This window comes from Arachis hypogaea, chromosome 19, assembly GCF_003086295.3.
Source record: "Arachis hypogaea cultivar Tifrunner chromosome 19, arahy.Tifrunner.gnm2.J5K5, whole genome shotgun sequence".
Lineage (NCBI taxonomy): Eukaryota > Viridiplantae > Streptophyta > Magnoliopsida > Fabales > Fabaceae > Arachis > Arachis hypogaea.
In genome coordinates, this window is record NC_092054.1 from 113,179,326 (window position 1) to 113,191,177 (window position 11,852).

The window sequence follows — 11,852 nt, forward strand, 5'->3', positions numbered from 1 at the left end:
TCCAACTCAACATTATCAAGAGCAAGCTAGTTGTTGCTAATCCACCTGCTGCTGTTCCTGATCCTCCTGATTTACATGCTAAAGCTTGACTGGCTATTAAGCCATGTCTAACCCTCAGATTGGAGCTTTAGACTAAGAGTGCAAGATTCCTAGAATTCATATTAAAAATTTTGGAATCCTTATTTTTCTTTTTCACATTAATTTTTGAAAAATCCAAAAAATTCATAAAATCATAAAAATAAAAAATATTTTGTGTTTCTTGTTTGAGTCTTGAGTCAATTTCAAGTTTGGTGTCAATTGCATTTTTTCTAAAAATTCTTTGCATTTTTCAAAAATTCATGCATTCATAGTGTTCTTCATGATCTTCAAGTTGTTCTTGGCCAGTCTTCTTGTTTGATCTTCATATTTTCTTGTTTTGTGTCTTTTCTTGTTTTTCATGTGCATTTTTGCATTCATAGTGTCTGAACATGAAAGATTTCTAAGTTTGGTGTCTTGCATGTTTTCTTTGCATTGAAAATTTTTCAAAAATATGTTCTTGATGTTCATCATGATCTTCAAAGTGTTCTTGGTGTTCATCTTGACATTCATAGCATTCTTGCATGCATTCATTGTTTTGATCCATAACTTTCATGCATTGAGTCTTTTTCATGTTTTTCTCTTTCATCATTAAAAATTCAAAAATAAAAAAAATTATATCTTTCCCTTTTTCACTCATAAATTTCGAAAATTTGGATTGACTTTTTCAAAAAATTTTTAAAATCTAGTTGTTCTTATGAGTCAAATCAAATTTTCAATTTAAAAATCTTATCTTTTTCCAAAATCAAATCTTTTTCATTTTTCTTATTTATTTTCGAAAATTTTAAAAATATTTTTCAAAAATCTTTTTCTTAATTTTATCTCATAATTTTTGAAAATATCTTCAACAATTAATGTTTTGATTCAAAAATTTCAAGTTTGTTACTTACTTGTTAAGCAAAATTCAAACTTTAAGTTCTAGAATCATATCTTGTGATTTCTTGTGAATCAAGTCATTAATTGTGATTTTAAAAATCAAATCTTTTTTCAAAACTAATTTTAATCATATCTTTTCAAAATTATCTTTTTATCCTATCTTTTTCAAAATCATATCTTTTTAAAACATATCTTTTTCAAAAAAAATTTGATTTTAAAAATATTTTTTTTAACTTCTTATCTTCTTATCTTTTCAAAATTGATTTTCAAAATTTGTTTCAACTAACTAACTAACTTTTTGTTTGTTTCTTATCTTTTTCAAAACTACCTAACTAACTCTCTCTCTAATTTTCAAAAATATCTTCCCTCTTTTTCAAAAATTCTTTTTAATTAACTAATTATTTCAAATTTTAATTTTAATTTTCGAAAATTACTAACCATTTTTCAAAAATAATTTTCAAAATTCCTCTTTCTCTCTCATCTCCTTCTATTTATTTATTCATCTACTAACATTTCTCTCCCATCCAAAAATTTGAACACTACCTCCCTCTCTGTGTTCGAGTTTTTTCTTCCCTTCTTTACATTACATTCTTTTCTTCTTCTACTCACACAGGGGAACCTCTATACATGGGTAAAAAGGATCCCTATTATTATTTTTCTGTTCCCTCTTTTTCATATGAGCAGGAGCAAGGACAAGAACATTCTTGTTGAAGCAGATCCAAAACCTGAAAGGACTCTGAAGAGGAAACTAAGAGAAGCTAAATTACAACAATCCAGCAAGCACCTTTTAGAAATTTTCGAACAGGAAGAGGAGCTGGCAGCTGAAAATAATAATAATGCAAGGAGGATGCTTGGTGACTTTACTGCACTTAATTCCAATTTATATAGAAGAATCATCTCCATCCCTGCCATTGGAGCAAACAACTTTGAGCTGAAACCTCAATTAGTTTCTCTGATGCAACAAAATTGCAAGTTTCATGGACTTCCATCTAAAGATCCTTTTCAGTTCTTAACTGAATTCTTGCAGATATGTGATACTGTTAAGACTAATGGAGTAGATCCTGAAGTCTACAGGCTCATGCTTTTCCCTTTTGTTGTAAGAGACAGAGCTAGAATATGGTTGGACTCTCAACCTAAGGATATCCTGAACTCTTGGGATAAGCTGGTCAAGGCTTTCATAGCCAAGTTCTTTCTTCCTCAAAAGCTGAGTAAGCTTAGAGTGGATGTACAAACCTTCAGACAGAAAGAAGGTGAATCCCTCTATGAAGCTTGGGAGAGATACAAGGAACTGACCAAAAAGTGTCCTTCTGACATGCTTTCAGAATGGACCATCCTAGATATATTCTATGATGGTCTGTCTGAATTAGCTAAGATGTCATTGGATACTTCTGCAGGTGGATCCATTCACCTAAAGAAAACGCCTGCAGAAGCTCAAGAACTCATTGACATGGTTGCTAATAACCAGTTTATGTACACTTCTGAGAGGAATCCTGTGAGTAATGGGACGCTTCAGAAGAAGGGAGTTCTTGAAATTGATACTCTGAATGCCATATTGGCCCTGAATAAAATATTGACTCAACAAGTCAATATGATTTCTCAGAGTCTGAATGGAATGCAAGCTGCATCCAACAGTACTCAAGAGGCATCTGCTGAAGAAGAGGCTTATGATCCTGAGAACCCTGCAATAGCAGAGGTGAATTATATGGGTGAACCATATGGAAACACCTATAATCCCTCACGGAAAAATCACCCAAATCTCTCATGGAAGGATCAACAAAAGCCTCAACAAGGCTTTAAGAATGGTGGAAGAAACAGGTTTAGTAATAGCAAGCTTTTTTCATCATCCACTCAGCAACAGACAGAGAACTCTGAACAAAATACCTCTAATTTAGCAAACTTAGTCTCTGATCTATCGAAGGCCACTGTGAGTTTCATGAATGAAACAAGGTCCTCCATTAGAAATTTGGAAGCACAAGTGGGCCAGCTGAGTAAAAGGATCACTGAAATCCCTCCTAGTACTCTCCCAAGCAATACAGAAGAAAATCCAAAAGGAGAGTGAAAGGCCATTGAAATGACCATCATGGCCGAAACCACAAAAGAGGAGGAGGACGTGAATCCCAAGGAGGAAGACATCTTGGGACGTCTAGTGATCAACAAGGAGTTTCCCTTTGAGGAACCAAAGGAATATGAGACTCATCTAGAGACCATAGAGATTCCATTGAACATCCTTATGCCATTCATGAGCTCTGAAGAGTACTCTTCTTCTGAAGAGAATGAAGATGTTACTGAAGAGCAAGTCGCCAAGTTCCTTGGTGCAATCATGAAGCTGAATGCCAATTTATTTGGTAATGAGACTTGGGGAGATGAACCTCCCCTGTTCACCAATGAACTAAATGCATTGGATCAACTGAGATTGCCTCAGAAGAAGTAGAATCTTGGAAAGTTCCGAATACCTTGTACTATAGGCACCATGACCTTTGAGAAGGCTCTATGTGACCTTGGGTCAGGAATAAACCTCATGCCACTCTCTGTAATAGAGAAACTGGGAATCTTTGAAGTACAAGCTGCTAAAATCTTATTAGAGATGGCAGACAATTCCAGAAAACAGGCTTATGGACAAGTAGAGGACATATTAGTAAAGGTTGAAGGCCTTTACATCCCTGCTGATTTCATAATCCTAGATACTGGGAAGGATGAGGATGAATCCATCATTCTTGGAAGACCCTTCCTAGCCACAGCAAGAGCTGTGATTGATGTTAACAGAGGTGAACTAGTCCTTCAATTGAATGGGGACTCCCTTGTGTTTACAACTCAAGGTCATCCTTCTGTAAACATGGAAAAGAGGCACAGTAAACTTCTCTTAAAACAGAGTCAACCAGAGCCCCCACAGTCAAACTCTAAGTTTGGTGTTGGGAGGCCACAACCAAACTCTAAGTTTGGTGTTGAACTCCCATATCCAAACTCTAAGTTTGGTGTTGGGGAGTCTCAACAATGCTCTGAATATCTGTGAGGCTCCATGAGAGCCCACTGTCAAGCTATTGACATTAAAAAAGCGCTTCTTGGGAGGCAACCCAATTTTTATTTTTCTAATTTTAATCTATTTTTATTGTTATTTCATGTTTTATTAGGTTCATGATCATGTGGAGTCACAAAATAAATATAAAAATTGAAAACAGAATCAAAAACAGCAGAAGAAAAATCACACCCTGGAGGAGGATCTTACTGGCGTTTAAACGCCAGTAAGGAGCATCTGCCTGGCGTTCAACGCCAGAACAGATCATGGATCTGGCGTTGAATGCCAGAAACAAGCAGCATCCTGGCGTTCAGATGCCAGAAATGCACACTGAGGAAGAGCTGGCGCTGAACGCCAGAAACAAGCATAGAACTGGCGTTCAACGCCAGAAACATGCTGCATCTGGGCGCTGAACGCCCATAACAAGCATCAGTTCGGTGTTTAAACGCTAGAATTGCATGCAAAGGCATTTTACATGCCTAATTGGTGCAGGGATGCAATTCCTTGACACCTCAGGATCTGTGGATCCCACAGGATCAACTCAGCATCTGTGGACCCCACAGGATCCCCACCTACCACCACTCATTCTCTTCCCTCTTCTCAATGTTCATCCTTTCTTCCCAATAAATACTCTTCCCCAAAACTCTTCACCAATCACCTCAATCTCTCTTCCCTATCACCACTTCACCACTCACATCCATCCACTCTTCCCCATAAACCTACCTCATAAACTCCACCTACCTTCAATTCAAAACCAATTTCCCACCCAAACTCACCCTATATGGCCGAACCTTAACCTCCCCTCCCTTCCCTATATAAAGCCCTCCACTCTTCTTCATTTTCACACAACACAACCCTCTTTTATCCTTCTTGGCCGAATACACCTCTCCCTCCTCTCCTCCATATTTTCTTCTTCTTCTTCATCTATTCTTTCTTATCTTGCTCGAGGGCGAGCAATATTCTAAGTTTGGTGTGGTAAAAGCATAAGCTTTTTATTTTTCCATTACCATTGATGGCACCCAAGACCAGAGAATCCTCTAGAAAAGGGAAAGGGAAGACAAAAGCTTCCACCTCCAAGTCATGGGAGATAGAAAGATTCATCTCCAAAGCTCATCAAGACCACTTCTATGATGTTGTGGCCAAGAAGAAGGTGATCCCCGAGGTCCCTTTCAAGCTCAAGAGAAATGAGTATCTGGAGATCCGACATGAAATCCAAAGCAGAGGTTGGGAAGTTCTAACAAACCCCATCCAACAAGTGGGCATCCTAATGGTTCAAGAGTTCTATGCCAATGCATGGATCACTAAGAACCATGATCAAAGTAAGAACCCGAACCCAAAGAATTATCTCACCATGGTTCGGGGGAAATACTTAGATTTTAGTCCGGAAAATGTGAGGTTGGCGTTTGACTTGCCTATGATGCAAGGAGATGCACGCCCCTACACTAGAAGGGTCAATTTTGATCAAAGGTTGGACCAAGTCCTCACGGACATATGTGTGGAAGGAGCTCAATGGAAGATTGACTTAAAAGGCAAACCGGTTCAACTTAGAAGACTGGACCTCAAGCCTGTGGCTAAAGGATGGTTGGAGTTCATCCAACGCTCCATCATCTCCACTAGCAACCGATCTGAAGTTACTGTGGATCGGGCCATCATGATTCATAGCATCATGATTGGTGAGGAAGTAGAAGTTCATGAAGTCATCTCCCTTGAACTCTACAAAATAGTCGAAAAGTCCTCCCCCTTGGCAAGGCTAGCTTTCCCTCATCTTATTTACCATCTATGTTACTCAGATGGAGCTTTCATAGAAGGAGACATTCCCATTGAGGAAGAGAAGCCCATCACTAAGAAAAGGATGGAGCAAACAAGAGAGTCCACTCATGGAGCTCAAGAAACGCATGAGGAAGCTCACCATCAAGAAATCCCCAAGATACCTCAAGGGATGCACTTTCCTCCACAGAATTTTTGGGAGCAAATCAACACCTCCCTAGGAGAATTAAGTTCCAACATGGGACAATTAAGGATGGAACATCAAGAGCACTCCATCATCCTTCATGAAATTAGAGAAGATCAAAAATCAATGAGGGAGGAGCAACAAAGACAAGGAAGAGACATAGAAGAGCTCAAGGACATCATTGGTTCCTCAAGGAGAAAACACCACCATCACTAAGGTGGACTCATTCCTTGTTCTTACATTTTCTATTTTTCGTTTTCTTTATGTTAAGTGCTTACCTATGTTAGTGTCTTATTACATGATCATTAGTATTTAGTAACTTTGTCTTAAAGTTATGAATGTCCTATGAATCCATCACCTCTCTTAAATAAAAAAATGTTTTAATTCAAAAGAACAAGAAGTACATGAGTTTCGAATTTATCCTTGAACTTAGTTTAATTATATTGATGTGGTGACAATACTTTTTGTTTTATGAATGAATGCTTGAACAGTGCATATGTCTTTTGAAGTTGTTGTTTAAGAATGTTAAATATGTTGGCTCTTGAAAGAATGATGACAAGGAGACATGTTATTTGATAATCTAAAAAATCATAAAATGATTCTTGAAGCAAGAAAAAGTAGTGAATACAAAAGCTTGCAATAAAAAAAAGAAAAAAAAAATAGCGAAAAAAATAGAAAGAAAAAGAAAAAGCAAGCAGAAAAAGCCAAAAGCTCTTAAAACCAAAAGGCAAGAGCAAAAAGCCAGTAGCCCTTAAAACTAAAAGGCAAGGGTAAATAAAAAGGATCCCAAGGCTTTGAGCATCAGTGGATAGGAGGGCCTAAAGGAATAAAATCCTGGCCTAAGCGGCTAAACCAAGTTGTCCCTAACCATGTGCTTGTGGCGTGAAGGTGTCAAGTGAAAACTTGAGACTGAGTGGTTAAAGTCAAGGTCCAAAGCAAAAGAAGAGTGTGCTTAAGAACCCTGGACACCTCTAATTGGGGACTTTAGCAAAGCTGAGTCACAATCTGAAAAGGTTCCCTCAATTATGTGTCTGTGGCATTTATGTATCCGGTGGTAATACTGGAAAACAAAGTGCTTAGGGCCACGGCCAAGACTCATAAAGTAGCTGTGTTCAAGAATCAACATACTGAACTAGGAGAATCAATAACACTATCTGAACTCTGAGTTCCTATAGATGCCAATCATTCTGGACTTCAATGGATAAAGTGAGATGCCAAACCTATTCAAGAGGCAAAAAGCTACAAGTCCTGCTCATCTGATTGGAGCTATGTTTCATTGATAGTTTGGAATTTATAGTATATTCTCTTCTTTTTATCCTATTTGATTTTCAGTTGCTTGGGGACAAGCAATAATTTAAGTTTGGTGTTGTGATGAGCGGATAATTTATACGCTTTTCGGCATTGTTTTTAGTATGTTTTTAGTTGGATCTAGTTACTTTTAGGGATATTTTTATTAGTTTTTATGTTAAATTCACATTTCTGGACTTTACTATGAGTTTGTGTATTTTTCTGTGATTTCAAGTATTTTCTGGCTGAAATTGAGAGACTTGAGCAAAAATCAGATTCAGAGGTTGAAGAAGGACTGTTGATGCTGTTGGATTCTGACCTCCCTGCACTCAAAATAGATTTTCTAGAGCTACAGAACTCAAAATGGCGCGCTTCTAATTGCTTTTGAAAGTAGACATCCAGGGCTTTCCAGCAATATATAATACTCCATACTTTGGCCGAGTTTAGACGACGCAAAAGGGCGTTGAATGCCAGTTCTACGCTGCAGTCTGGAGTTAAATGCCAGAAACACGTCACGAACCAGAGTTGAACGCCAAAAACACGTTACAACTTGGCGTTCAACTCCAGAAGAAGCCTCTGCACGTGTAACATTCAAGCTCAGCCCAAGCACACACCAAGTGGGCCCCGGAAGTGGATTTATGCATCAATTACTTGCTTCTATAAACCCTAGTAGCTAGTCTAGTATATATAGAACTTTTTATCATTGTATTCATAGTCTTGGTTATTCCGGTTCCCCTCTGGAGCCGAGACCAATGAACTCCATTATCACTTTTGTATTTTCAAACCGTAGAGTTTCTACACTCCATAGATTAAGGTGTGGAGTTCTGCTGTTCCTCATGATTTAATGCAAAGTACTACTGTTTTATATTCAATTCAACTTATTCCGCTTCTAAGATATCCATTCGCACCCAAGAACATAATGAATGTGATGATTATGTGACGCTCATCATCATTCTCACTTATGAACGCGTGCCTGACAAACACTTCCGTTCTACATGCAACCAAGCTAGAATGAGTATCTCTTAGATATCTAATACAGGGGACCGAGTCCGAGTTATTAGTATCTTCGTGGTATAAGTTAGAACCCATGGATGGCCATTCTGAGATTCAGAAAGTCTAAACCTTGTCTGAGATTCAGATGCAAAAGGATAGTAAATCCTATTCCAGTATGATCGAGAACCTCCAGATGATTAGCCATGCCGTGACAGAGCATTTGGACCATTTTCACAGAGAGGATGGGATGTAGCCATTGACAACGGTGATGCCCTTACAGAAAGCTTGCCATGGAAAGGAGTAAGACTGATTGGATGAAGACAGCGGAAAAGCAGAGATTCAGAGGAACGAAAGCATCTCTATACGCTTATCTGAAATTCTCGCCAATGAATTACATAAGTATTTCTATCTTTATTTTCTGTTTATTTATTATTATTATTCGAAAACTCCATAACCATTTGATATCCGCCTGACTGAGATTAACAAGATGACCATAGCTTGCTTCATACCAACAATCTCCGTGGGATCGACCTTTACTCTCGTAAGGTTTTATTACTTGGACGACCCAGTGCACTTGCTGGTTAGTTGTGCGAAGTTGTGAAGTTATGTTTGGACCATGGTATTGTGCACCAGTTATTAGCGCCATTGCCAGGGAGAGAACGAACAACAAATTTTACAACCTCAGAGTAACAATTTCGCATACCACCACCACAATGAGGACATAAACCCTCTTTATATATGATGAGCGGATAATTTATACGCTTTTTGCCATTGTTTTTAGGTAGTTTTTAGTATAATTTAGTTAGTTTTTACTATGTTTTTATTAGTTTTTATGCAAAAATCACATTTCTGGACTTTACTATGAGTTTGTGTGTTTTTCTGTGATTTCAGGTATTTTCTGGCTGAAATTGAGGGACCTGAGCAAGAATCTGATTCAGAGGCTGAAAAAGGACTGCAGATTATCAAAACCTCATAACCAATTGAATCCGCCTGACTGAGATTTACAAGGATGACCATAGCTTGCCTCAAGCCGACAATCTTCGTGGGATCGACCCTTACTCACGTAAGGTTTATTACTTGGACGACCCAGTGCACTTGCTAGTTAGTTGTGCGGAGTTGTGAAAAGGAGTTAAGATTACAATCGTGTGTACCAAGTTTTTGGCGCCGTTGAGATCACAATTTCGTGCACCAAGTTTTTGGCGCCGTTGCCGGGGATTGTTCGAGTTTGGACAACTGACAGTTCATCTTGTTGCTCAGAGATTAGGTAATTTTATTTTATTTTTATTTTCGAAAAATACAAAAAAAATTAATAAAATCATAAAAACGAAAAATATCTTGTGTTTCTTGTTTGAGTCTAGTGTCAAATTTTAAGTTTGGTGTCAATTGCATTTTTCTTATTTTCAAAAAAAAAAATTCATGCATTATGTTCTTCATGATCTTCAAGTTGTTCTTGATGATCTTCTTTGTTTGATCTTTGCAATTTTATATTTTGTGTCTTTTCTTATTTTTCATATGCATTTTCAATTTGTTAGTATCTAAACATTAAAAATTTCTAAGTTTGGTGTCTTGCATGTTTTTCTTTTCTTAAAAATTTTCAAAAATAAGTCTTGGTGTTCATCTTGATCTTCAAAGTGTTCTTGGTGTTCATCTTGACATTCAAAGTGTTCTTGCATGCATTAGTTGTTTCAATTTGGTGTTATTTTCTCTCTTTACTAAAAATTCAAAAATAAAAAAAATATATCTTTCTCTTATTTTACTCATAAATTTCGAAAATTTGGTTTGACTTAGTAAAAAATTTTAAAAATTTAGTTGTTTCTTACGAGTCAAGTCAAATTTTCAATTTAAAAATTCTATCTTTTTCAAATCTTTTTCAAAAATCAATCTTTTTCATTTTTCTTCTATATTTTCGAAAATTTCAAAATTAATTTTCAAAATCTTTTTCTTATTTTGTTTCATATTTTCGAAAACTTTACTAACAATTAATGTGATTGATTAAAAAATCTCAAGCTGTTACTTGCCTATTAAGAAAGGTTCAATCTTTAAATTTTAAAATCATATCTTTTAGTTTCTTGTTAGTCAAGTAATCAACTTTAATTTCAAAATCAATTCTTTTTAAATTTCCTTTTCAAATATTTTTCAAAATAAATTTCAAATCATATCCTTTCAAAATCAATTTCAAAATCTTTTCTAACTTCTTATCTCTTCAAAATTGATTTTCAAATCTTTTTCAATTAACTACTTGACTTTTTGTTTGATTTTAAAAGTTTTCTATTTCAATCATATCTTTTTCAAAACCACCTAACTAATTTTCTCTCTCTAATTTTCGAAAACTCCTCCCCTCTTTTTCAAAATTCCTTTTTAATTAACTAATTGTTTTAAAATTCAATTTTATTTTATTTCTTTTAGTAATTTCGAATACTAACTAATAATTAAAATAAAAAAAAAATATTTTTCTTTTCATTTAAAATTAAATTCGAATTCTTCTCCCTCTCTGTGTTCGAAATTTGCTCTTCTCCTTCTTCTATTATTCTCTTCTTCTACTCACATAAAGAAATCTCTATACTGTGACATAGAGGATTCTTCTTCTTTTTTGTTCTCTTCTTTTTCATATGAGCAGGAACAGGGACAAAGACATTCTTATTGAAGCTGATCCTGAACCTGAAAGGACTCTTAAGAGGAAACTAAGAGAAGCTAAAGCACAACCCTCTGGAGAGGACCTGATAGAAATTTTCGAAAAAGAAGGAGACATAGCCGAACCAAAAAACAACAATGCCAACAATACAAGGAAGATGCTTGGTGACTTTATTGCACCTACTTCTGACTTCTGTGGAAGAAGCATCTCAATTCCTGCCATTGGAGCAAACAACTTTGAGCTTAAGCCTTAATTAGTTTCTCTAATGCAACAGAATTACAAATTTCATGGACTTCCATTGGAAGATCCTCATCAGTTCTTAGCTGAATTCTTGCAAATCTGTGACACTGTCAAGACCAATGGAGTTGATCCCGAGGTCTACAGGCTTATGCTTTTCCCTTTTGCTATAAGAGACAGAGCTAGAACATGGTTGGATTCACAACCTAAGGAAAGCCTGAACTCTTGGGAAAAGCTGGTCAGTGCTTTCCTGGCCAAATTCTTTCCACCTCAAAAGATGAGCAAGCTTAGAGTGGAAATCCAAACCTTTAGACAGAAGGAAGGTGAGTCCCTCTATGAAGCTTGGGAAAGATATAAGCAATTGATCAAAAGGTGTCCTACTCATATGCTTCCAGAATGGAACATCATATGTATATTCTATGATGGTCTATCTGAGTTGTCAAAACATGTCATTGGACCATTCTGCAGGAGGATCTCTTCATCTAAAAACCCCTGCAGAAGCTCAGGAACTCATTGAAATAGTTGCAAATAACCAGTTCATGTACACCTCTGAGAGGAATCCTGTGAACAATGGGACGCCTCAGAAGAAGGGAGTTCTTGAAATTGATACTCTGAATGCCATATTGGCTCAGAACAAAATATTGACTCAGCAAGTCAATATGATTTTTCAGAGTCTGAATAGATTGCAAGCTGCATCCAACAGTACTAAAGAAGCATCTTCTGAAGAAAAAGCTTATGATCCTGAGAACCCTGCAATGGCAGAGGTGAATTACATGGGAGAACCCTAT

The 11,852-nt window shown here is 36.6% G+C and overlaps 2 non-coding genes across 2 annotated transcripts; both read right to left on the reverse strand.

The window, feature by feature from the left end:
* Positions 1–2,161: 2,161 nt before the first annotated feature.
* LOC112782055 (small nucleolar RNA R71) lies at positions 2,162–2,269 on the reverse strand. The gene has a single exon (XR_003192797.1). It is a non-coding gene; the product is annotated as a small nucleolar RNA R71 (small nucleolar RNA).
* A 9,078-nt stretch (positions 2,270–11,347) lies between these two features.
* LOC112782144 (small nucleolar RNA R71) lies at positions 11,348–11,455 on the reverse strand. Its single transcript, XR_003192881.1, has one exon. It is a non-coding gene; the product is annotated as a small nucleolar RNA R71 (small nucleolar RNA).
* Between the last annotated feature and the right edge of the window lie 397 nt (positions 11,456–11,852).